Raw genomic sequence first — 25,031 nt, forward strand, 5'->3', positions numbered from 1 at the left:
TCTTCTGGAGCAAACATTAATATAAGAACTGGTATTATATTATTCCCAGATTTTATATTATATTATATTATATTATATTATATTATATTATATTATACCCGGTCTTATATAAGACCCGGTATTATATTATATCATATCATATCATATCATATCATATCATATCATATCATATCATATTAAAATAAGACTGGGTCTTATATTAATTTTTGTTCCAAAAGACGCATTAGAGCTGATGGTCCGGCTAGGTAGTATTTTCAGGGAAACACAGTATGCAGATTAAGAATATCCATATTTCTAACATTTCGGCAGATAATATAGTGAAAGAGCAGAAGTTTCTTTAATTTACTCTTAAAATTTATTTTAAATTATGAAAGAAACTGCATTGCTAAGTTAAACCCTTTGGAGAACTGACTTGACACCTATAAGTTATCTGTGAATATGTTACAAGTCTTGGGGAGTGGGCCCACATTCATTCGGGCATATTAGTTGTCTGGAAAAGGTAACTTTTAATTCATTCTATCCAACTGACAGAACTCTTAGATCCATCAAGAATAGCAACCGTAAAAATTTACTTTTTGAAAGGGTTTGAAATAATGATGACATACTTTTTTTAGTCCATTTTCTCCTGAATTTGCGCATTTAAATGTGTTGATTTCAATCAGTTGGTCACACAGCAAAATGCTGTGTGTATATTATATGCTGTAGTGATTCAGAAATTGTACTATATGTACACACAAACACACACATACAGTCAAACACAGACACAAAGACAGACTGAAACACACACACACACACACACACACACACACACACACACTACACACTCTCTCTCTAAGACTTTCATACATGGAAGACCTTGTAGATAGTCCATGTGTTCCAGCACTACAAAAAGACTATTTTATTCTTGTAGAAATAATAATGATAGGAAAAAATTGATTCATTACTTTACTAGGAACTAATAATCATATTTAAATAATGCTTCTTGTAGCTTACTTAAATCCTAGATATATTTCCTCTTGATTGATTTTGAGAAAGAAATGAAAACAATTGGTTTCTTAGGTGAGGTTATCTAGAAGTGGACCCTAAGAAAAGGATTCAAGCCGTACCTAATTTTAGGTGTGCCTGGTGTGAGTTGTGGAATGGGACCTCCTTGGTGAGGTAGCTCTCATGTGGTGAGGTCAGTTATCCAGAGAAGAGGGCAGCCATGAACTATTAGTAACCAACACTCACAGTGACCGATGATAGGTGTACCTGCTACTGGATGGACCTCAGTGAGATGCCAGCAGTATCCACTACAATTGTATACACTATTCATTGAAGTAATTGGACCCATTTGGGCATGATTAATGCTTTCCTTTTCTCATCCATTCTTATGTTGCTTAATGGTCTAACTTTTTATTAATGTTTTTCTTACTCCTAAAATTATTAGGCTTTCTTATGCTTTGTTTTTACAGGTTACTAAAGGGTAATACTAAAACTAGTCTAAAGGGACAACAACCAGATAGTTTCACCTATTCCAAGACTGCTCCAGTGTTATTCTTTCCTCTTCACTGAAGCATTATGTTGATAACTCATAATTTGGATGGATGGTTATTATACTGATAATTTATGATAACATTTACTATTACATCACCTGGAATTCATTTACTATTATGTCATTTGGAATTAAAAATTAATATTTTAGTAGAGACTATTTATATCAATAAGTTAGTATGGGATTAAGTCAATATTTTAGAAAATATTCCAAAGACCTTTCGAAGGAAGATTTGATAAGTTTATGAACTCTTTTATGATTTATTAAAGTTGCTTTCATTCTAAAGATTATAAAACTCTTTCACTGGAAGAGTTTAAGTCTGATGCAATTATTTCAATGGATTTTATATCTGAATTCATGCATATATTTAAGGTACTGTAATGGAATAAGTCACTATTTCTTAGAATAACTCCTTTATAAATTGTATGTTGTGATGTAGCTTCTTGGAACTATATAGGAATTTAACAGTCCGGGGTTAAATTCTGGGTTAACTGTCCTGGGTGAGACAGATGATGTTTTAAAGTTAAGGAAATGAGCACTCAAAATAAATAAAAATATGACTTTTTGCACCATTCTTGTTTTATTAAGCAATGGAAACAATCACATAGGTTTAATAACAGTAAAAAAATTAATAATACCAAACATTTACGTAGAACATATGCCAAGCAATGTTGTAAACCCTTTTGATACATGAACATATTTAATCCTCCAGACAACCCTGTGAAATATGCCTGATTAATATCCCTATTTTACACATGAGAAAATAGATGCACAGAGTGATTAAGTGACTTGCCTGAGGTCACATAGCAAGTATGAGATGGAGTAACAATTCAAACACACACAGTCTGACTTCAGAATTGAGTGCTTCATCACCTCACAAAAAAAGGATTCTCATGAGTAACCTTACTCTTCCTTTCCAAGGGACAGTTTACATATACACAAGGAATAGATAGTATTGGTCTTGGTCATCCTAGTACACATTTGAAGTTATGAGCAGAGTGTTGTCCATCTAGCTGAACCATGACCATTAACGTTAAAACTGCCATGATGCTATGATGATGCTATGATGACACCTTATTCTTTCCATCTTATTTTTTCTCTGCCTCCTCCATTCCCTCCCGGTCCTTCTCTCTTCCCCCTTTCTCTTTCTCCCTCTTTTTCTTTGCCCAGTACAATACACTATTTAAAAAGAAAATCAACTAGTCAAGGGAGTGAAGAAAAAGCCCTAAAATTCTGCAAAGCAGAAAGTGGGATAAAAAAATTAATAAAATGTTTATAGAAACAGTATAGATCTAAATATGTTATAAATATCAACTGTAGTATTATACTCATATACTTGAAATATAAATGCCTTCTATATACCTTTTTCAGAAACTGACAGATGCTGAAGGCAATTGGGGAGTTATATAATAAAGTCCATATCTTACTGATGGCTAGACTAGACTTTGGCAACTTCATTAATGTTACTGTTTTTAGATATTGAAAATGTATAGTCTAAAGTAATACAAACAGTTGATATGTTGGGGGAAAGCTTCTTACTTTATCATTTTATTGACCCAAACTTTATTTTGGAATCTTTTAACAGTCCTCTAGAATGAGAGAAAAATATGTATTTTTAATTTTCAGAATTAAAAATATTGTTGCAATTGTTTTTTTCTGTGTGTGTGTGTACACACACACACACACACACACACACACATACATATAGTTTTTATCTCCTATTCTGAGATTTTTGCTTCTTTTAAAAAGTGAAGAATGTTTTGGTGTTTAACTCTCTCTTTGGAAAGGGAAATTAGCAGCTGTAGAGTGTTATTCAGACTTAGTCTGATTATATATCTAGAAATAAAGTCCTACCTTAACTGTTTAATTAAAGATTGAAAAGAAAAATATTTAAGCAGGTGTTAATCAAGTATTTAAGAAAAATTTTCCATACCCCAGCCTTTCCAGGTGCAGTTCAAGTTTTCTTCCCACCTACAAAATAAAGCAGATACCAGACAGAGAGATAAAGTCTATTTTGAGGCCTGAAAGCTTATATCTTAAGGTTGAAAATCTTATGATTATCACTCAACATTTAGTACTGGTTCCTTTTAAAAGATAGTTTTACAGCTGTGTAATTGACATTGCATTATTTATAACTGATATACATTAAACTATCTATCAAGTGTATAACTTGATAGGTTTTGTCATATATATATATGTGGCCAAAAAATGTACACACATTTTAGGTAAGGAAAAAAACTGTATTAAAATTGTAATACTTAATATATACCGATAAAAAAAGATGATTACAAGTCATGCGTATACATTTTTTGGCACCCTGGTATGTATGTATATATGTGTGTGTGTGTGTGTGTGTGTGTGTGTGTGTGTGTGCGTATATATACATATATATATATATATATATATATATATATACGCACACACACATACATATACATATATAATATATATATATATATAATCTCCATGGAAACCATCACTGCAATCAATGTAATGAATATAAGTTTTTTATTGTAAAATAAACATACAGAAAGTACAAAACAAAGTTGTAAAGCTCAATGATTTCTCACAAAATGAACACTCATAGCCACCCCTCTGGTCAAGAAATAGAACATTGCCAGTCCAAAAGAAACCCCTGCATCTTTCATCTGCCTCACAAAAGTAACTCCTAACCCAATTTTTTGGTAATCATTTGCTTTCTTTATAGTTTTAGCAAATAAATTTTTATACATAAACACCATAATTGAATTTTATCTATTTATAAAACTTTGTATAAGAGGAATAATATAGGAGGCATTCTTCAATGTCTGGTTATTTTGCTCAATATTATATTTATGAGAATTGAATTTTATCGGATGATTTTTTTGCATCTATACATATAATAATATGTTTGTTTTTCTCCTATATTTTGTTAAATTGGCAAATTACATTGATCTATATATTGCTGTATTCTATTTGTTAATATTTTGTTTAGAAATTTACATAAATGAACATGATATATTGGCTTTAGAAAATACAGATTAATGGCAAAGAGTAGATGGTTCACAGGCCCAAGGTATTAAAAAAAAAATCTGAGCAATAATTGGCTGACCACTAAAATATACTGACCTAAGAATGACTTCTAGGATGCCAGATTAGAAGAAAATAAAAATAATAATAATTTAAAAATATTCTGAAGAGTCTTCAGTGGTGGCACACCATGAGGGAGACACTCCACAGAATTGCTCCAGGCAAGTCCCTAACAACAAACAAACAACACAAAGCATAAACAACAGCTACCTAGAATGGGAATCAGAATCTAAGACAATGGATTTGCCCCTTCCATTTCATGATTATTCCAGATTAAATGCTATCAGGGGGAATGGCAGGTAAATTACCTCAACTTGGCAAACCGCTGTTTTTTTTCCCCTCCCTCCTTCCCTCACTTCCATCATTGTCTCATTTCTTTCATTCCTTCTTCCTTTCTTTGCCTGACATTTCTTTACTTTTGATTATTTCTGATACCGTTCTGATACTTTTGATTATTTCTAATACCTTTCTGCTAAGCACTTATAGTGGTATTCCTATAAATTAAGGTATTCTGATGTGATGCCGCACTATTTGTATTTGTACATTTGTCCAGAAGACACATACATTTGTTGTAAACATCAAATGTTTAATAATTACATGTTAACAATGGTTATCTCTACCTCGATGGTATTTCTGTTGTCTCGTGTTTCTTTAAAATCTCCTGTGTTTAAATTTTTCTACACCAAATATGTAGTTATTCGTATGAATCTCTTGGGGGAAAGCAATAAATGCTATTTATTAGATGAATAATGTACTTATAGTAATTATTAAACAAGTCAAAGTAAAATAAATTCAGTTAATTGACAAAATGTAGCAATTTAAAGATGCTTGAGAAATATTGAATGCAAAAATATAATGTTTGTAGAATTTAAACTTTCAATTGTTCTTGAGGCTTAAAAGAATTAGGAAAATTTTTCATTTGCTCACAATTTGGGATGCACTGTTATATTTTATAATACTGGACAATACAGAATCAATATTTTTCAAACTTTTTTATGAGCTCAAATTGAACTGTATTATGCCAAGAATATTTTGCCCTAAATTTTAATATCATGGGTCATTCAATGAAAGCTAATCCGTATGTTTATGATTCATTTAAATTAAATTATCAAAATCCCACCACTTGATGTGTAAAGAGAAATTTTAGAGTTTTAAAAACAGGTACTTTTATTGTACTAGTGGTAAGAAAAGCAAAATGTCATGAAAGATTCAGAACAATTTTTAACGAGCAATCAATTTTTTAGGTTTTTAAAAAATATTTACTCCTACTTAAAAAGGGATAAATGTGTTTCTCTGGTTGAATAAAGGTAGTCTTTATTAATAAGGAAACATGAATAGAAACTTTATCATATTTCTACTTTTAAGCAATAGTATGAAAATATGTATAATATTTTTGAGAAAAAAGCTCTATTTTCCAGTTTTACACATATCACATGACAAAACTTAGTAGCTCTTTAAGTAATTCCCCAATAAGTTTTGACATTTCATCTTCAACTATTATTATCTAAATTCAAATTTTTGTTTGTTTGTTTTTAATGTTTCAGGTGGTTTTAATCCTTTCCATCTGCCTCTCTCTTGCTTTCTCTCTTTCTTAATTAACTGTACAGATAAAACTATACTAATAAGAATTCGTCTTCTTGCTACCAGATAACTTGTTTCTGAATACAAAAGTTGCTCTGTTTCTAACACTTACATAAGCACGTGTCTACAAACACATTCATGTGCTTATGCGTTTGAAAACATGCAACTCACATGGGACAATATTTGTCACAACACTTTCAATCAATACATGTCTATTCACATCTGGAAGAACTGAAGCCTATATAGCCTGATTCCATTCTTGCAGAAATGAAGAGGTATAATTTTGTCAAAAGTACGCTGGCAAATCTTTGTAAAACCACATTTATTTTTGGAAATTTCAACCACCATAATTAGGTTTCCTACTAGCCTATAACATGTTATAGCACTAAACTATATGAAATAATGTATTTTAGTGTTTAATATTATTAATATACTAAATATTAATATTATTTAACATTTAAATTACAATATGTTTAAAATATACCACACATTGTGCTAAGAGTTTTATGTATTATAATTAGCCTCACCAAAATGAAGAAATGCTTAATTCTCTTTGCCTCTCCTCTATTTTCTTAGTACCAAAAATGTCACCCTCCCACAAAACTATCCTTCTTCTTCCATGGTGATTTCCCTACAAGTCTTATATTTCTCGCATCATTAAGTGAATGCTAAAGCTTACATATCATACTTACCATATATACCTCATATATACATATTGTATTTTATAGCTATCTTTGATTGCATCATATTCCCCCAGATTTCTTTGCATAATGATCGGGAACCTCAGCTACCAAGTTCAGCCATCCTGGGTTTCCTTCTTGCCTTCATCACATATTAGCTGTGTTACCTGTACACATTGCAAAACTTCATTAGTTTCCTCACAAAAAATAATACCTAACCTAGAGAGTTATTCTGAAGATTAAATGGGACAGCTGTAGTTCTAGGCTCAGACTAAGCATTCACTAAATGACAGTACACTATCTTAGATTGCATGAGTTTATGTTATACCCCTTGCACATGTCTAATTTATAGGCATTTAAAACAATGACTCTTAAGTTAGATGTGCTATTGCTTTCTGAGAGGGGCATATCCCAGTCATCCAAGGGGCTTGTGTAAACTTCTCCTTCTTCCTGTCATACTTCCCCTTACCCGGGTCTAGATTCATTCCCTGAAAGACAATTTTCCAAAGGTCAATTTGATAAAAATCCAATTATTCACATTTCCTTGTTCCTTGTAGCTTCTGAACAATTTTACAGTAAGTTTTACTATACAGAGAAGTTTTATTCACCACTGGAGTTTCCTGCAAAGTTTTATTTGACAATTATCATTTCATTTTCTGCACAGTGTTTTCAGTTATTTTAATTTGTCTCCCGTTGACCACTTGTCACTATATAAAACTAAAGGAACTGAGATAAAAAGTAGAGAGTACCTACTGGGAGCTAGGACTGCCATCACACAGCAAAGCCCAGACTGGAGATGACAGGGATGGAGGACTCAAAAGAGAGGAAGGACGTCAAAAGATACTGCTCACATCAGAATCTGAGAGGGAAAAGGGGACACTGAAATAATTAACAGACATTATTGTAGCTACCACAAATGAAAACCCAGGAATGTTCAGGACCAGGAAGTTTGGTCATCTTACGTAGGGACAGACTGAAAGGGGTGTTTGGTGTGAGGCACAGAGGGAGAGATTCATGTACATTGAAAGAGGAGCCTGAGATAAGATATAGTAAAAGAGGCAGAGCAGACAAAGGGAAAATCGGAGGGATATAACAACCTGTTCATGAGACTCTCTATATAAGATACTTTAAGAATGTATACAAATAATTATTCAAAGCTATATTCATTATGAATATGTAAATGTATTCTTTATGAAGGTTTTTCCTGGTGGATATAGTTTTCATGTGTATGTTTTTCTATTGGGACAGAGAGAAATAGAGCATTCTTTAAGGTGCTGTTTTGAAGACAAATTGAAAAATGGTCAACTAAAACTTTGCAGAAATTTTTAAAAGATGGTGGAACTATCTTAACCAATATGGATGTCTGTAATTTTAAAGTTTAGCAAATAAAAGTGCACCATAACCTTCAACAAATTAGCATCGACTTCAATTGCTTGTAGTGAGTAGACTTTCAGGGATTGACCTGATAAATTTTAAGTCCAGAGAAAAGTAGTAGGGAACATAATTCATATTAGGAATTCAAACTCATAAGAATTAAAATTGGGGTTGATTTTAATCTTAGATCATTATGCACAATGGGAAAGAGAATGGATTTCTATATGAAATGCTTGGATTGCTTTATCTCTTTTATCTGTTGGCTACTCCTGTGCTAATCTTGTTGAGCAGAGTAATAGCCAAAATGTAGGCAGGGGAGAGGGTAGGAAGAGCATGTGGGAAAAAGTGGGTAGGAAGAAGCTAAAATTGGATTGAAATACAAAGTTGGAATAATCGGGTCCTTACCACAGAGGTAGAGTTGTCTTCTGTGTTTTGAATTTAAGCAATTTCAATATTTCCAGGGACGGAAATATTTTCTTAGCATAAAACACAGGTGCAGGTACCGTGCAGCCAATGAAAAGCATTGGTAAACATTTGAACGTCCTTCAATGGCATGGTCCAGAGCCAAACTTTCAGTCTGCTTCAGTGACTTAAGTTTCTCTTCATACATAAATGAAGACATCCTGGCCTCAATGTAATGAAAGGACGATCTCAAAGTAACATGAGGGGTCTTTGTGAGCAGGCAATAGGGGCTAAAATAAGAGAGTTAGCTACATTTGTTCAGCAGCAAGACATTTTTAATGGAAAGTGTTCTGTGGCTTTTTGTACTATACAGTAATAGTTTACATTCTAGTCATCTCACTTAGTCTCATTGGAACAGATTCTCCCTTTTAAATTAAGAGGTAGTTGGTAAATGTCTCCTCTGGCACAGAGGAGAGAAGAAGCCTTTTCTGTCTAATGTTTTCAGATTTTTCAAAGCTCCTGTGTTTTTGCCAGGATATGACAAATAAAAACTAGAAACAACAAACTAATGTTTTGGTAGATAACAGAAGTCCACTTTTGCTAACAGGTCAGGATCCTTTTGGAATTATTGCCGTGATAATACGTTTTTCATCTTATGTTCTCTCCCTGGATAATATTGCATGTTTACAGAACATGGGCATTGTTTTCCCCTCATCTCAATGTGTAGTGGCCATGACAGCATCCATGTATGCCTTCTCCTTTTCAAAGAAGAGAAGCACTTATTTTTCTGTTCTGACCCACCTTCCTTTTATCAATTCCTAACTCTGTATCTCTCTCCATTAGAATGTTTGTTTCTAAGGACTGTGTGCTCATAAGAATCATCAACAACATTCCTTCCTTTATGAGAATACATTCTGGCATCTAGAACATCTGTATGGGGGCTAAATTATTGACTTCCAATTCTGGCATTATTGTCATTGACAAATATTTTGAGAATTCTTTTTAGAATTACCTTGCCTTACTTTTTTCCCCTTGGGTTCTGACTCAATTTGAACAGTTTTCTCCTTTGGGGTATAGTATCATTTGTAATGATGCTGTAGCTTCTCCAATATTTGTATAGGAAGGCAAGAAAGAAAAGAAGGCAATGAGTGTTATGAAAATCAGACAAGACAGAAGTACCTTTACTTATGGATTCTTTCAACAAGCATGCAATTCTGATACCATGAAATGTATGTAATAGTATTTAAAACATTGACATTTAAAGAGTGATATTTGGCAATGAGAATGACAAATTTCACTTAAATATAGTTGCTTTCTAGGTGGGACTGATTCATCTTTAACAGCAAAGAGGATTTATGTCAGTTCTGATTCCAGTTACAGTGGACTCGGCAAGATCCCATGTGTCTGATCATGTGATCACTTATTAATTCAAACTGAAGCTTTAACAAACATGTAAAGTTTAAAGAATAGATATACTAAGTTGTTCTCAAGAGAAAAATCAGTTTAGTAAAATTTCTGCCATTTCACCAATGATATGTTTGTAAAACTTAGATATCTACTATCAGAAAATATTTAATCAAGTTGGTTTTCCATGTAGCGGTGTTATTTAAAAAGAACAAGTGAAATATTCAGGGTGCACAATAAAAGGCAAAAAGATAATAATACTGGTCTGGATTGGGCTGGATCTCTTCAATAAATTAAGGGTTGCAAGGTGCAGGGTGAAAAAAATAGCTATTCTTGTCAGGACTTACACTTCAGCATGAGCTATGGTGGAGGTCCACCGGGAACCCTTTTGGGGGGGAAACAAACAATTATTTTGGACATGTGGCAAGGCAAAGGAATTGGAATTTGGCAGGCTCAACTGCATTAATTTTCTCTGGGTGTAAAACATGTTAATTTGCCACTGTCTGGAAGAAATCATGATGAGTCATTCACAGAACTACTTACAACCTACTTTTAGCGTTTCTCAGTATTTTGGTCATTGCTTTTTCTCTTCACAAATCTACTTTTTAATAACTTATAAAAAATGTATGAAAAATCATTTTATGTTATTCCACGTGAAACAAATTTCAAACAGAAATTCTTGCATTGGATAAACAGCTGATTACATTTAATTCCCACAATATTACTTTATAATATCTCTGTTTGATCAGAGAATGGTTTGAAAAAGGGCAGAATCATCCTCATTCCTTCTGATAATATAAATTATTTCTTCCCAAGTTGTTGCAAAATCAGAACCATACTGTATTCGTAAAATGTGCTTTTCCAATACCAAAAGACTTTACCTCTACTTTCCTAGGATTCAGAATAATCCGGGGTAATCAGCTGTGTGTTGAAGCAGAAGAGGATTCTGTTGAAAGCAAAAAATATGAATCCAGTGAGTTAAAAAGAGTTTTGTTTTATGATCTCAAAGTATCTCCATAATTTGAAACATAACACCCCTACTACACAAATAACCCAACTTGAGCAGATGTCTCAAACCTTGTAACAAGAAGTTCCTTTGCTTAGTCTTCAAAATACAACACCCAAGCTCCTCTTTTCCCAACCATACTTTGTAAAATTAACACTAATCCTAAATTAAGCAACTTGAAAATGAAACATAAAAATCTACCTGGGATTATAATCAATCATTAAATAATTGACACTAAGCCATTGAAGTAAGCAGACATAATACTGTTATGAAAGAAGTAAAAAAAAGATAACAAAATAAAATTAGTAGTTTGAAAAATTGTTTAGCTTTGTGTATCTTGGAGAGAAAGCTCAGGTTCTTAAAATGCTGCCTCCTTCCTACCTGTTTTCAACTAGCAAAGAACATGGAATTATAAAAATTTGCACACATACTGTTTGTCTCTTAAAATAGTACTAAACGTATGTGAATTCTCCAAATTAAAGCTTCCCCCCTGCACACACACACCCCCAACTACAGGACATTGTAACCACAAATGCCTTGAGATACTGGCTGAATCATCCCCCTTTCCAAAATTGTCCATCTGTCTTTGAGAGTAGTCATGCTCTGGAGGTTCAAGTTCACTTACTCACTGAGCTGCCTGCCAGCTTAGAAGCACTTTGTAGGTGGAAAATTGTTGGTCTTTGTCCCTCCCAGCTTGCAAGTAAAGTGAAGCTGCCAAGAGATAAACACATTCTAAGTTTATCATGCTATTCTTGGCCTCAAACTACAAGCCATAAGGCAACTATTGCTCAAGGTACCGTGTTTATAAGTGTTCAATCCTCCGCTGTTTCAGAGACCCAACAAGATGGAATTTCTTCCTGCCAGCCTATATTTTGTTTTTTCTAAGCTTTCACATTTCTCAATTCATTTTTAAAACTAAGGGACGGGAGCAGCTTCTTTGACAGTATCTTGAAGGTTTGAAGTCTCATTAAAATTTTGATTACACTTTTTGGGGGTTTTCTCCCCCAGAGACACCATAAATTCATAAAAAGGCTAGAAGTTTCTATTATTATCATCAATATTATTATATTATTATGATTATGATTATTATTATATTTAAAAGTGAACAAAATGTATACTAATTTATACAGGCCTTTACAAAGGCCTTTCCAATTTTGCTATCTACTCTTCCTCTCATTTGTTTATTGAATTGACTTTTAATTTAACACATTTATTATTATTAAATTCATGTTTCTCTTTCAGTTGGTGTGATTTTTTTCCTCTGATGTGGCTACATCGAAAGTAATTTAATCAGTTTGCTAATGTTCTCAAAGCCCAAAGACAGAAAAAAAATTTTTTTGAGAGAAAAAGTAGAAGTTAACTTTTTTCACAAATATCTTCCTGGCTGCGTTGGATAGCAGGATGTATTGAGTTCATACATCTTAAATATAAAGGAGGAGTATAGCTATATCACATCCTATATTGGCACAGTATATTGACATGTATTATGTATGATGTTACACTGTTTAAATTATTAGAAATCATATTAAAAGAAATTATAATAAGATAGGGCTTTTTACCAAATCTCGAATATTTGGCAAAGATATGATAATCAAGTTTAATCCTTGATTTACAAATAAGACTTTGAGCTCTCAGAATTTTAGAACTGTATTCTATATCATGATTTCTTTGCATTTCATTAAAAGTAATGCAAAGTACAGCTTAATTCAGCATAGTACATGTATAGTTTACCTATAGAATCGGGGCTTAATTATACTCTCGGACTTGATAGATATTAATGCATATCCTAAAAATTGTTTTGGATGTACTCTCACTAATGTCTGCTCCTTCAATGGTTTAATTTTGTTGCAAATTAAATTCCCTGACTACGTGACAAAATAACATAATAGTTATTGTTCTAGTTTAAGTTCTAAGAGTAGAGAAGAAAGATTTGCAACAATCTGCTCTTTGATTGGACAGAAACATGTATTGTTAATTTGAAGCATTACTTAGGATCACTCAAAGGATCAAAATTATTATGTCCTCATTAGCATGGGTAGAAAGAGCTTTAAGGTCTGTCTAAGCTTTAGAATGGACTGCAATCACAAGGTTGCCTCTGAAGATACACAGATCAGATAATGGAGCACAGTGGATGAGCATTCTATTTGAAAATTAGCTATATGTCATTAGAATTTACCTGCAACATTCCACTAACTACAAATTCTCATCAATGCCTGTAAAAACGTTTACTACCTTTCCCCTTTACAACTCAAAGTAGGTAACAAGTCTCATGTTCTGAAAACTATCTGGCCATCGGCATTTGATGTCTTTGCTTTCAGATCTTTTGCTCTTGATTTATTACTGTAACCAAGTTTTTAAATGTTCTCATCTTACACGTAGTGGCTAAATAGATTATAAAATTAGTTATAATACTTCAAAACATATTGTTGAAATGTAGAAAGGCTTGTACTTTGAAAGTCTAAGAAGTGGCCTAGATTCTGAGGGAACTGACTGGTCATTAGTGCCAAGCAATGCGAACAGCCTTTATCCTTCAATTAGACTAATACGTACTTTCTACAACTGGTGGAGGAGAATCTGCCAGAGTGTTGTCATTTTGGCATTGTCAAAAGGCACAGGATATGTTACTAGAAAAATATCTAATGTATTAGCAGTCATTGTGGAGAGATTTCCTGAATAGTGTTTTACAATCTGTTGCACTGTGCATATTTATTTAATGTATTATTTGTTTCACAGTCTGATTCTTTGTTTAAGGTAAATGTAAATAACCCAGAATTAGAGTTATGAAATAGGTAGTTTTCAGCATTCAGTGTTACTTGTTAGAAATTAAAATTTTAAGTACTCAGGAGCTCACAAATAATGAAACAGTTTTAAAAAACACAACCCTTTTCTAAAAGATTAATAATTATTTTTAAAAGTAGGTAATTTTCCCATTTCTGAAATACTTTTGCATTGCTTATTGAGCCAGGATGTTTTTGGTACAATTTTCTTCAGTGTTGTTTGGTGGATGTCCTTGAGGGGGTATATATGATCTCATGCTGTGCATATTAGTAGTCCAGACAGTGCTGTGATGACAATAGCCCCTAAATCCCAAAATCTCAGTGGCTTAAACAAAACAAGAATTTATTTCTCACTCACACTACATGTTCAGTGGGGTGCAGCAGTAGTCTTCAGATTAGTTGGAGACTCTCTTTATCATAGTTACTCCAAGACGCAGCTGATGGAGGCTTTATCTCAACACATACTTAGATAACTACTGAGGCAGGAAAAGGGAACATGATGAATTACTCCATGGCTCTTAAAGCTTCTGTCTGGAAATGACATGCATCACATTTCTTTAGCCAAAGTGAGTCATATGATATTGAGTAACCCCAAACAGGGTAGATTAACACTTCTACCTTGTGTCTTGAAGGAGGAGAAATGGAAAATTCCTGAATAGGCTTCCTGACTTGACTACCACAAGGTTTACTGCTTATAACTATGAAGGGAAGTCACTGCTTCTTAAGCCACCAAGAGTGAAAAGCATTTGATACAGAGTTGTATTTTCCTGCCTAGCAGAAATTAAATACTTAAGTATTATTCTGGCAGGTGGAATATATAATATTATAGAGTTTGGTTCTTTAATTTAAGCATTATGTTTGAAACACTGTTAAGTATTATCAATAATTTAAAAAATTCAATACATTTTATACATAAATAGAATATTTCAATCAATGAAAACACTCCTTTAAGGATTTTAAGGAAATCTTGATGCAGCCTACATATTTTGGTGCCTTATTTTGTTCTACCACCTCACTAACAATAGTGATATGAGGATTGTCCCAAATCTTACATTTTATATTTTCCCACAACTAATAGACATATCAGATGCCCAAGATATCACCTGAAAAAATCTCCTTGGGGACAATGTAGATGTACATGTGCTGTTATTGTTACCTATTTTTGCACACTGTTTTCTAATAAAATTTTCCCTACCACCTTCACTAAATTAAAAGAATTAATCTATCCTCCTTCCTTAAACAACTGGAAAAAAAAGACAAAACATACGAAACAGTGGGCATTGGACAAAAATTAGTATAGGACAGTGATCTAAGGGAAGGAAAATAAATGAGCTGTGTTCTATGATTGTCCCAGTTTATTGCCTGTGATTTTTCTTTTCTTTTTTTTTTTTTTTTTAAAGTTTATTGGGGTGACAATTGTTAGTAAAATTACATAGATTTCAGGTGTACAATTATGTATTACATCATCTATAAATCCCATTGTGTGTTCACCACCCAGTAAGTTCTCCTTCCATCACCATATATTTGATCCCCTTTACCCTCATCTCCCACCCCCCAACCCCCTTACCCTCTGGTAACCACTAAACTATTGTCTGTGTCTATGAGTTTTTGTTTCTCATTTGTTGATCTTGAGAGTATAATGCTAAGTGTAATAAGTCAGACAGAAAAAGCAGAGAACCATATGATTTCACTGATATGTGGTATATAAACCAAAAACAACAAAAGAACAAGACAAGCCTATGATATTTCTAATTCTTATCAGACTTTATGCAAGATTGTTGAGAACCAATGAGAGCCCGGTGGTCTTCCTGAGTTGAAAAGGCAGGGGAAGCCAAAATGGCTAGAATTTGCAGAGCAGACTGCCAGAAAGGAGAGTTGTACTAAAAAGAGAGAGATCTGCCAAAGCAGAGAGAGCTCTGAAGTCTGTACAGGCTTCTCCTTAAGTCTTTAGTTATGTACATAATGAGTGCATGTCTGAGAAAACTACTCAAGGTCAGAGAAAGAATCTCTGAAAGAGAGTAGTCAGAACAATCCCTGGTGATCACAAGAGATGAGAATAGTTTGTATTTCCACAATGCAGAGAAGGAAAGGCCTCATAATACACAGTGCATATGGTAGAATACTCAAAATGGGTATCGCCTCAGTTTGGGGGCAAAATTTTCGCTAGGCTAAAGATTGCCTTGGAACTGCCTAACAAAGTTTAAAAGCAAACTTTGAAGTGATAAAATGGTATCCAAGTAACTTGCTTCCTAAACCAATGATTAAGAATATTTAGCGCAATAAAAAATGTATGTGTCTGTATTCCACAAGATAAAACAAAACAAAAATAGCATCAAACCAAAAACTGACATGGATGCAGGATATAAACTATGAAAAGGAGGAAAATCAATCAATACAAACGCAATGAAACAGGATAAAATTAGTATAAAATGACATTAAAACAGTTATCAATATTCACATATTTAAGAAGATGTTCTAATATCCTAATTTGTGGAGTATACCAGAGATTTAATGTAGAAATAATACCAATTCCTTACATAAAATTGCAAGCAGCAGACCACTTCCAACTCATTCTACAAGTAATCCATGAAACTAGTATTATCCTGTATATAATACACAGCATTATAAGAAAAGAAATAGTATATAAATACACAGCATTATAAGAAAAGAAAACTATGGGCAACATCACTCATGAACATAGATACAAAAATTCTTAAACTTTTAGCAAATTAATCTAACAATATATATAAAAGAATAAGATCATAATTAAGTGGGCTTTATCACAAGAATGCAAGATTTGTTAATGATTCAAAACTTAATGTAATCTATCATGTTAAGAGATTAAAGAAGAAGAAGAAAGGTATTAGGGTATCTCAATACATACAAAGAAAACATTTTTCAAAAATCCAGTATTGATTTCTGATAAAAATTCTCTACAAATTAGGAATAGAAGAAAACTTACTCAATTTGATAAAACCCATCTATACAAAATTTACAGTTAACATCATATGTGAGTGTAAAAGCATTGAATGTTTTCCCCTAGGATCAAGAAGAAAATGAGGATATCTGCTCTCATTATTTCTATTCAGTCTTGTACTGGGGATTCTAGTCAGTAGGTAAAGACAAGAAATAAAATCATACAGGTCGGAAATGAAGAGTGAAAACTTTATTTGCCGATGATATGATAACCTATGAGGAAAATTTAGAAGATCTACCAGAAAACTACTACAATTTAAAAGACAATATCATTTAAGATAGCATAAAAATAATGAAATACTTAAGGGATAAATTTGAAAAACAATTTGCAATATGTCTACACTTAAAATTACCAAATATTGTTAAGAGAAATTAAAGGTAAATAAATGGAGCGATATACCATATTCATAAATTAGAAGACTCAATACTATCAAGATAGTTATCCAAAATTAACCTATAGATTCAATGCAACTCCAATTAAGATTAATCCCAGTAGGTATTTGAAGATATTGACAAACTGATTATGCATTTGTTTGGCAATGCTGGATCTACAATTGCCAGAATGACTTTCACTTTTCCAACTTTGAGAAAAAAATTGGAGTACTTATGCTACTTGATAAAAATATTTAATATTAATCTTGAGTAATCAAGATAGTGTGATAATGGCAAAAGTATTAATGGAACACATACACAATCTAGAAATAGAGCCTAATATATATAGTCAATTGATTTTTAATAATGATGTCAAGGTAATTAAATGGTGAAATTATCATCTTTTCAATGAATGATTTTGGAATAATTGAATAGCCATAATTTATTTTTTTTTAAAGAAAGATCTTTGACATTTTTTTATATCATATGCAGCAATTTAATGGAAATGAAATGTAGACATAAATGAAAGTTTAAAACAGTACAAGTGCTAGAAGACAATAGAAGAAAAACTTTCTAATTTTGTTTAAGCAAGTATTTTTAATGATAAAAATCACAATCCATGAAATAAAAAATTTGTAAATTGGACTTTGTCAAAATTAAAATAATCAGATCTTCAAAAGACATCCTAAAAATGAAAAGATAAGCTATAGACTTGGAAAAAATATTTCCAAAACATATTTGATAAAAGACTTGTGTTCAGATGACATAATAAACCCACAAAATTCAATAATATGTAAACAAACAAACTAATTTAAAAATGGGCAAAGGATTTGACTTGACAATTCACCAAAGAAGGTACTCAGCATCATTAGTCATTAGGAAATGCAAATTAAACCACAATTAGATATGCCAACACACCCACTAGAACGGTTGAAATTAAGAGGACTTACCACAACAACTGACAATGAAGCTGTGGAATAGAGATCTAATATCTCTATATGGATATTGTGAATAAAAAATATTATAACTGCTTTGGAAAACGATTTGGAACCTAAAGAGTTAAATGTATTTCTACTACACAATACAAGCATTCCATTTCTAGATATATACCCAAGAAAAATAACATATGCCCACATAATTATTTTCACAGAAATGTTCATAGCAGATTTATTTGTAACAGGCAGTAACAAAATAATTCAAATGATCAACAGGTAGATATACAGAGGGTGCCAAAATAATGTATACATATTTTAAGAAAGGGAAACTGTATTAAAATACTCACTATATACCAATAACAAAAGATGAATACAAGTCATGTTTGACTTCTGCAATTACAAGAGGTGCTCAAAGTGGTTACCATCAGCGTCCAGACACTTCTGATTATGGCAAACTACTGCTTAAGCAACGTTGACCCAACTGTCCACTTGTATACATTTTTTTGCACCCCCAATATATAAACAAATTGTGGTATGTTCATAAATAGAATACTAGTTAGTAACAAAAAGGAACATGACAACATGGTTAAATCTCAAAATAGTTATGCCAGACATAAAAAAGTATTTATTCTATGATTCCATTTATGTGAAATTCTAGAAAATGCCAGCTAATGTATAGTGACAGAAAGCAGGTAAATAGTTCGCTAGAGATGGCAGGTGGGGGAAAGGAAATGAAGGGCTTGATTATATTGAGGCACAAAAAATCGGGGGGAGTAATTGATATGTTCATTACCTCTGTTGTGATGATGATTTTCTGAGTGGATACATGTTAAAACTCATAAAATTCTATATCAATATGTGCAATTTCTTGTACATTGATCATACCTCATAACGCTCTGAAATCAAGAATAATATATCTGTACTAAAGGAAGATCTCAGATATCTTCATTTGCATATGATCAGTAATAACAGCTTTTACATACATCAAAAGTGACTATTTACAAGTGTTTTTCTTTTTTGAATGAAAAATACATGGGCTTTGACCGTTAGACCATTTAACACATCTCCTGAGATATAAAACTAAAGCTATACCTAAGAAATATATGGATTTGAAATTGTGCTTACGTGCCTTACTGACTATTCATATAAATGAAATAATCAATTTGGCTTTGATAATCAATTCTTAAAGACAGCTGAAATGTACAAATCAACGCTGTGCATGGGTTAGCCCTCCATGACCCATTGTGGTCTTAATAACATTATTAGAAGAAAAATGTCATTATCCAATGTGATCTCATAAGCCACCACAATTTATAGCCACCCCTACTTATTTTCTATTCTAAAGAACAACTTTGTGGCTTCGCTTGAAGAAAGTGAAGTCTTTTGTTTCTCCCTGAGGTTGTCATACCAACAACAATTATTCATATCTAATTGGTCTGTAGGAGGTCAGGATCAGCAGCCTAAAAACACACTTTAAGTGTTTCAGATTCCAGTTCAGTGGTGAAATTGTACCAATCTCTCTCTTGATAGTAATATTCTAAAATGCCTGTTTTAGACCTCTTGTTTGCCCCCTCTTTTTTTCCCCCAGAAGTTTCAGTCCATTAATAAGAAATAAAATTGGGATGCTTGTGACTATAAAATATGATTGTTTTACCTCTTCTTAAATTTATCCTCCACTTTTTTGGAATTGGATGTGAAATAATGCTTTTATATTTTCAAAACTATGCTCTCCAGTTTGCAGTATATTTTATGTATCTGAAAAATGAAAACACTGACAAAGTTGAAGCCAACCTAAATCTAGTTAAATTATTTTGTAACTACCTAAACTCCCATCTTCCTTCCTGCTTCCTCGTTTTTATTTTCAATACGAAAGTTTTATTTTATCTACTCTATATCTGACTCAATATGTTCATGTGTCATAGCTAAGGGCCTGTTATAGCTAAGGATCTGTTATAGCTAAGGGCCATGGCCAGGTGTTTAGCAAGGATAGTAAATTAGAAATGAAACAAAATAAGATTTGGTAATACTCACGTTATCAATACTAGTCATTTGTTGGTTTGAATTTGAGACTTCCTGTAGTTTTTTATGCTGGTTTGATTTTCATAATCACAACAAAATTTACCAAATCTAGCATTTTATAGAAAAGATTGAGTCAACATTTTCATATGTTGATACGAGGTCAGACAATTAAGTTCACGAACTTGTTGCAATGATGTTGCTAACTTTTTTGATATCAGAGGGATTATTCATTATGAATTTGTACCAACTGGACAAACAGTTAATCAAGTTTACTATTTAGAAGTGCTGAAAAGGCTGTGTGAAAAAGTTAGATGACCTGAACTTTTTGCCAACAATTCCTGGCTCTTGCATCACGACAATGCACCAGCTCACACGTCACTGTCTGTGAGAGAGTTTTCAGCCAGTAAACAAATAACTGTATTGGAACACCTTCTCTACTCACTTCATTTGGCCCCCACTGAGTTCTTTCTTTACCCAAAGATAAAGGAAATATTGGAAGGAAGACATTTTGATGACATTCAGGACATCAAGGGTAATATGACGACAGCTCTGATGGCCATTCCAGTAAAGAGTTCCAAAATTGCTTTGAAGGGTGGACTAGGTGCTCGCATTGATGCATGACTTTCCAGGGGGAGTACTTCAAAGGTGACCATAGTGATAATTAGCAATGAGGTATATGTGGCACTTTTTCTAGGCTGAGTTTGCGAACTGAATTGTCTGAACTTGTACTTGTTAACAGTGGCATAGAGACTTCCAAAATCCATCCAATATTTTTCCATGCAAAAGAAATGTAAACATATCAATGATTTATAAATATGGTGATGGTTCTTCGCTCCAGAGGACTAGAATATCTGCCTGTGTTTAAATTACATATATTTATATGTATATATGTATATCCATGTCCTCAAGCTTTGGCTTGATCTAATTTCTTTAATTTACTCAGTCCCTCAGCAGTAATAATATGCCATTTGGGTAACTTTTTGTCCCTAATTATAATTTAATAGCATCATCTATTTTGTCTAGAATATTAAACTCACAAACAGCAATGTAGATAACCTTATTCCCTTAAATATAGCCCCTAATTGTCTTAAAATATTGGCAGAAAATATTATTGAAAGATAGAAAATCACATAAAAAGGAGAAACTTTTATGCAGTATTTGAAACACATGAATTAGCTAGTGCTCAGATAATAGAAGTAGCTATTAATTTACTCAGAAGTTCTGGGGAAGGTAGCTTTATAGAAGCATAACAGACAAGTCGGAAGAATTATTTCAGTAAAAAAAGAACACTGATGGGATTCAGTGTGATACAACTTATCATTGCTAATGACTGTAGAATGTAGTTAAGACTGTAACTTAACACACAACAATATGTTCATCCTGTTGATTCTTAGCTGTGTGATTTAAACAAGTTAACTAACATTTTCAAATCTAAGATTGTTCACCTGTCAAAGGGCAATGATAATTTCTACTTCAAAGTATGGATGTGAATGGTTAAATGGAATTATGTGCATTTAGTACTAAACACCAAGTGAGCATTCATTAAATACATAATAGCAATAGAATTCAGAGAGAATAAAACAATTGGACTGATTCGAAAAGAGAATAACTGAATAACATAATTATGGGAATGATTGGATAAAATGAAAGATTAAAAAGTAAGTTTGAGGCTATAGATCAACTTTTTAAAAAAACAGACTTTATTTTTTAGAGCAATTTTTGACTCAACAAAACTTAGGGAAAGGCACAGAGATTTCCCATATGCCTCCCACCACAACATATGCATAGCCTCCCTCCCCTCACCAAAATGGTACATTTGTTACAACTGATGAACCTACACTGACACATCGTAATCACCCCAAGTCCATAGTTTACATTAGCATTCACTCTTGGAATTGTGCATTCTGTGGGTTTGGACAAATGTATAAAGGCATGTATCCATTATTGCAGTATTATGCAATAGTTTCACTGCCCTCAAAATCTAGCTAGAGCTGGCTGAGGTTGGGTATTTCCCTTCACTCAGGTCAGTTAGTTTCTGATAGAGCTCCAGAAGGTTAGATTCTGTTAAACAGTTTCTCCTGAGGGCGGACCTGGTTAAGAAGAATAGAATGTTCTAGTGTTCCTTTTTTTCTCTTGGTGGAAGCATGAGGGGATTTTTCTCAAATATTTATGTGAGAACCAGGTTGAACTCCTGGAGGTAATACTCAAAATTGTGTGGGGTTACCCCTATGACTGGGTGGGTCTCCCTGGAGATTTAACTCTAAGAGTTGTACACACTAAGCCTCCAGTAATTTGTCAATTACAGTTCCGGTTTTCATCACGTCTCTGCCTGCCCCACCACCCCCTCCTACAGCTTTTTCTGCTCATGGGCTTCTCTGCTACAGTAAGTTGCGAGTGTCTGTTTTTGTCTGTATGTCTCCAATTTTCAGGAAGCAGTTTTCCCTGTGATCTACTTCCTTTGTAGATCTAGGAAGAGTTATTGATTTTTTTTCAGTTCAGTTTTTTCTTATTAGGACCGAGTGGTGACTTCCAAGGTTTGTACATGCCAGTTTGGAAACTGGAAACCTGATATCAGCTCTTGATAATCATTTAAGATATTTTATGACAGATATATAAAATGAATTTAAAAATATGACTTTCAGATTCAGTCCTCAAAACATTTTATCTTTGAAATTAATGTGATATTTAAACAAATCACTGTGTCAATGACTTGTTAAACTTTCATTAGCTTAAAGAGTATTGAAGATGTTGATGACAAAATAAATTGTTTTTTTAAATAAGCATTCAGATTTCATTACTTATATTTTATTTTCCTATATAAAAACTCATTTTAAAGATAAATATTTCAAGGTGCTACCAAATACTGCGTGATTATGTGCATGGTTTGTGTATGTCTGTGTACACATGTATTCTCTCTCCTTGTCTCCTCTATTTTGCATTTATTTGTGCCTGTTTTGAAGTTGGTTCAATCTCATAACAGCATTTAATTTGATGAAGCACTGGATAATGTGAGAAAATGTAATCAGGACCTTGGTTTAAAAAAAAAAAAGACATAAGACGGCTGTTCCTGCAGCTCAAGAGCAGAACACAATTTTTCCTGAGGAATCTCAGAAAAACCTAGTCCAATCTGTGTTGTTTGTCATCACTGATGTGTATGTTTGAGGAAAAATATCAATGTGATTTGTAGAACCCTAAAATTATTTAAGATATGACATGTAGAAAGAGTATTGGTTGTTGGAGTTCATACACTGGAAAATGGAAGAAAGCCAAAGCATTGGCACCAACACTCCGCTCTTGTTAAGAAAATGCCAAGGGATCTTTTCACAAGAGTAACTCGCAGATTGCAGTATAGTTACCTTAGCTGGCTCCTGATGTGCAGTATCACACCACATTTAAATTTCCATCTGTGGTGTCTGGAGCTATTGTTCTCACTGTGAATTTTATTTTCTTTTTTCCCCCAAAGTAAATCTACAGAGTCTGAAAGACCACAAGACACAGTTCCTTTTCTTTAGTGGGACAAAAAGAAGTTACAAATGAAATTTGTAGTCTTTCTGGCAACTATGGAATCATTTCATCTTTCAAAACAAGTAATTTTATATTAAAATTCCACATAGAAACTACTATATATTGATATATCTGGAACCATTATTTTTTCTTGGAATGTCTTCAGTGTTCTATTGCTACATTATGCCTCTATGAATGGGAAAAATGAAGATGATGTGTTCCTTGTCCTTTCTCTGTGAAACTTATCAACTTTTTTAGAGCGATCCCCAAATAATTGATGGTTATAAATTAAATGCATTGGTAAAGGTAACTATTTAGCAATTGATTTTAATACAATTTTATTTGTGCAATGTTTCCTTTGTACTAGCTGAGTTGTGATGCTGAAATTTCACACACACACACACACACACACACACACACACACACATCTGGTTCGTAAGTGCAGTAAATTGAAAGGAACATTAAAGTTCATGAGCTAATTATATGACTAATCTTCCTGCTTTAAGAAGAGGCAAAGACTTTGAGCCTTCCCATTTTACTTTTTTTTATACAAAGGAAAACATGCTGTACTGTACTGTATTCAACTCTCAAGACCTTGGGAGAAAAACTGAAATTATTGTTTTAAGATCTGTGAAAGGAAACCTTATGTAAAGTGTTTGTATATATTTTAAAGCTAAGAGGTATACATTTGGTGATGTCTTTCTTATTCCTTGTCTTAAATATTAACCTAATAACCATTTTCTATTTTGAATGTATAATTTTTCTTCTGGAATATATATACACATATATTCTTCTCTTCATATATGCATATATATATATGTTCATATTTTCAATATATGCACAATATAAAATTTTTATCTCTTCTCCATTTTCTCCATTACAAGTTCACATACAAAGCACTGAAAACAGTATCTACCAGTCATACATCAATAAATACTAATTAATATTATAATTATTATAATGTTGCCACTGAAATGGCTTTCTAATCAGTATCACCCATTTTAGAGGTTGCATGATCTGCAAGCACCTTGAGAAATAAATGATCGACCCAAGAAACAACAGTAAAGCAAATTCTATCTCTTTTCCTCAGCAACCCTGTTGCTAAGCAACCAAGTTTGTTTATCCTCTCCTGTTTGGGTCAAGACTGGGCATAATGGGCTCATGTTGCATGTTGTCAGAGAAACAAAGGAGGTAGTGGCTGAGTGATGAACTTTAAACTTCTTGGCTTGGCATTGTTTTTCCACTTAGTGACCTCCTGGGTAATTCTTAGCATATTATTCCACTTCTTCAGGGTTGTTTCTTTTAGATCATTAAGTTAACAATTATATATAGGGGACTTTTTGCAAAGTGCATGCATCCTGATATAAAGATAGTCCAAATAATATGACAAAGTAATTG

At 32.9% G+C, this 25,031-nt stretch overlaps 1 long non-coding RNA gene across 1 annotated transcript; it reads right to left on the reverse strand.

Annotated features, from left to right (window-relative positions):
* Nucleotides 1–4,025: 4,025 nt before the first annotated feature.
* LOC141570410 (uncharacterized) lies at nt 4,026–11,762 on the reverse strand. Its single transcript, XR_012494415.1, has 5 exons — nt 11,676–11,762; nt 10,926–10,990; nt 7,618–7,723; nt 6,877–7,031; nt 4,026–4,772 (listed from the first exon to the last, which is right to left on the reverse strand). It is a non-coding gene; the product is annotated as an uncharacterized LOC141570410 (long non-coding RNA).
* Between the last annotated feature and the right edge of the window lie 13,269 nt (nt 11,763–25,031).

Source organism: Rhinolophus sinicus, linkage group LG03 (genome assembly GCF_036562045.2).
Source record: "Rhinolophus sinicus isolate RSC01 linkage group LG03, ASM3656204v1, whole genome shotgun sequence".
Lineage (NCBI taxonomy): Eukaryota > Metazoa > Chordata > Mammalia > Chiroptera > Rhinolophidae > Rhinolophus > Rhinolophus sinicus.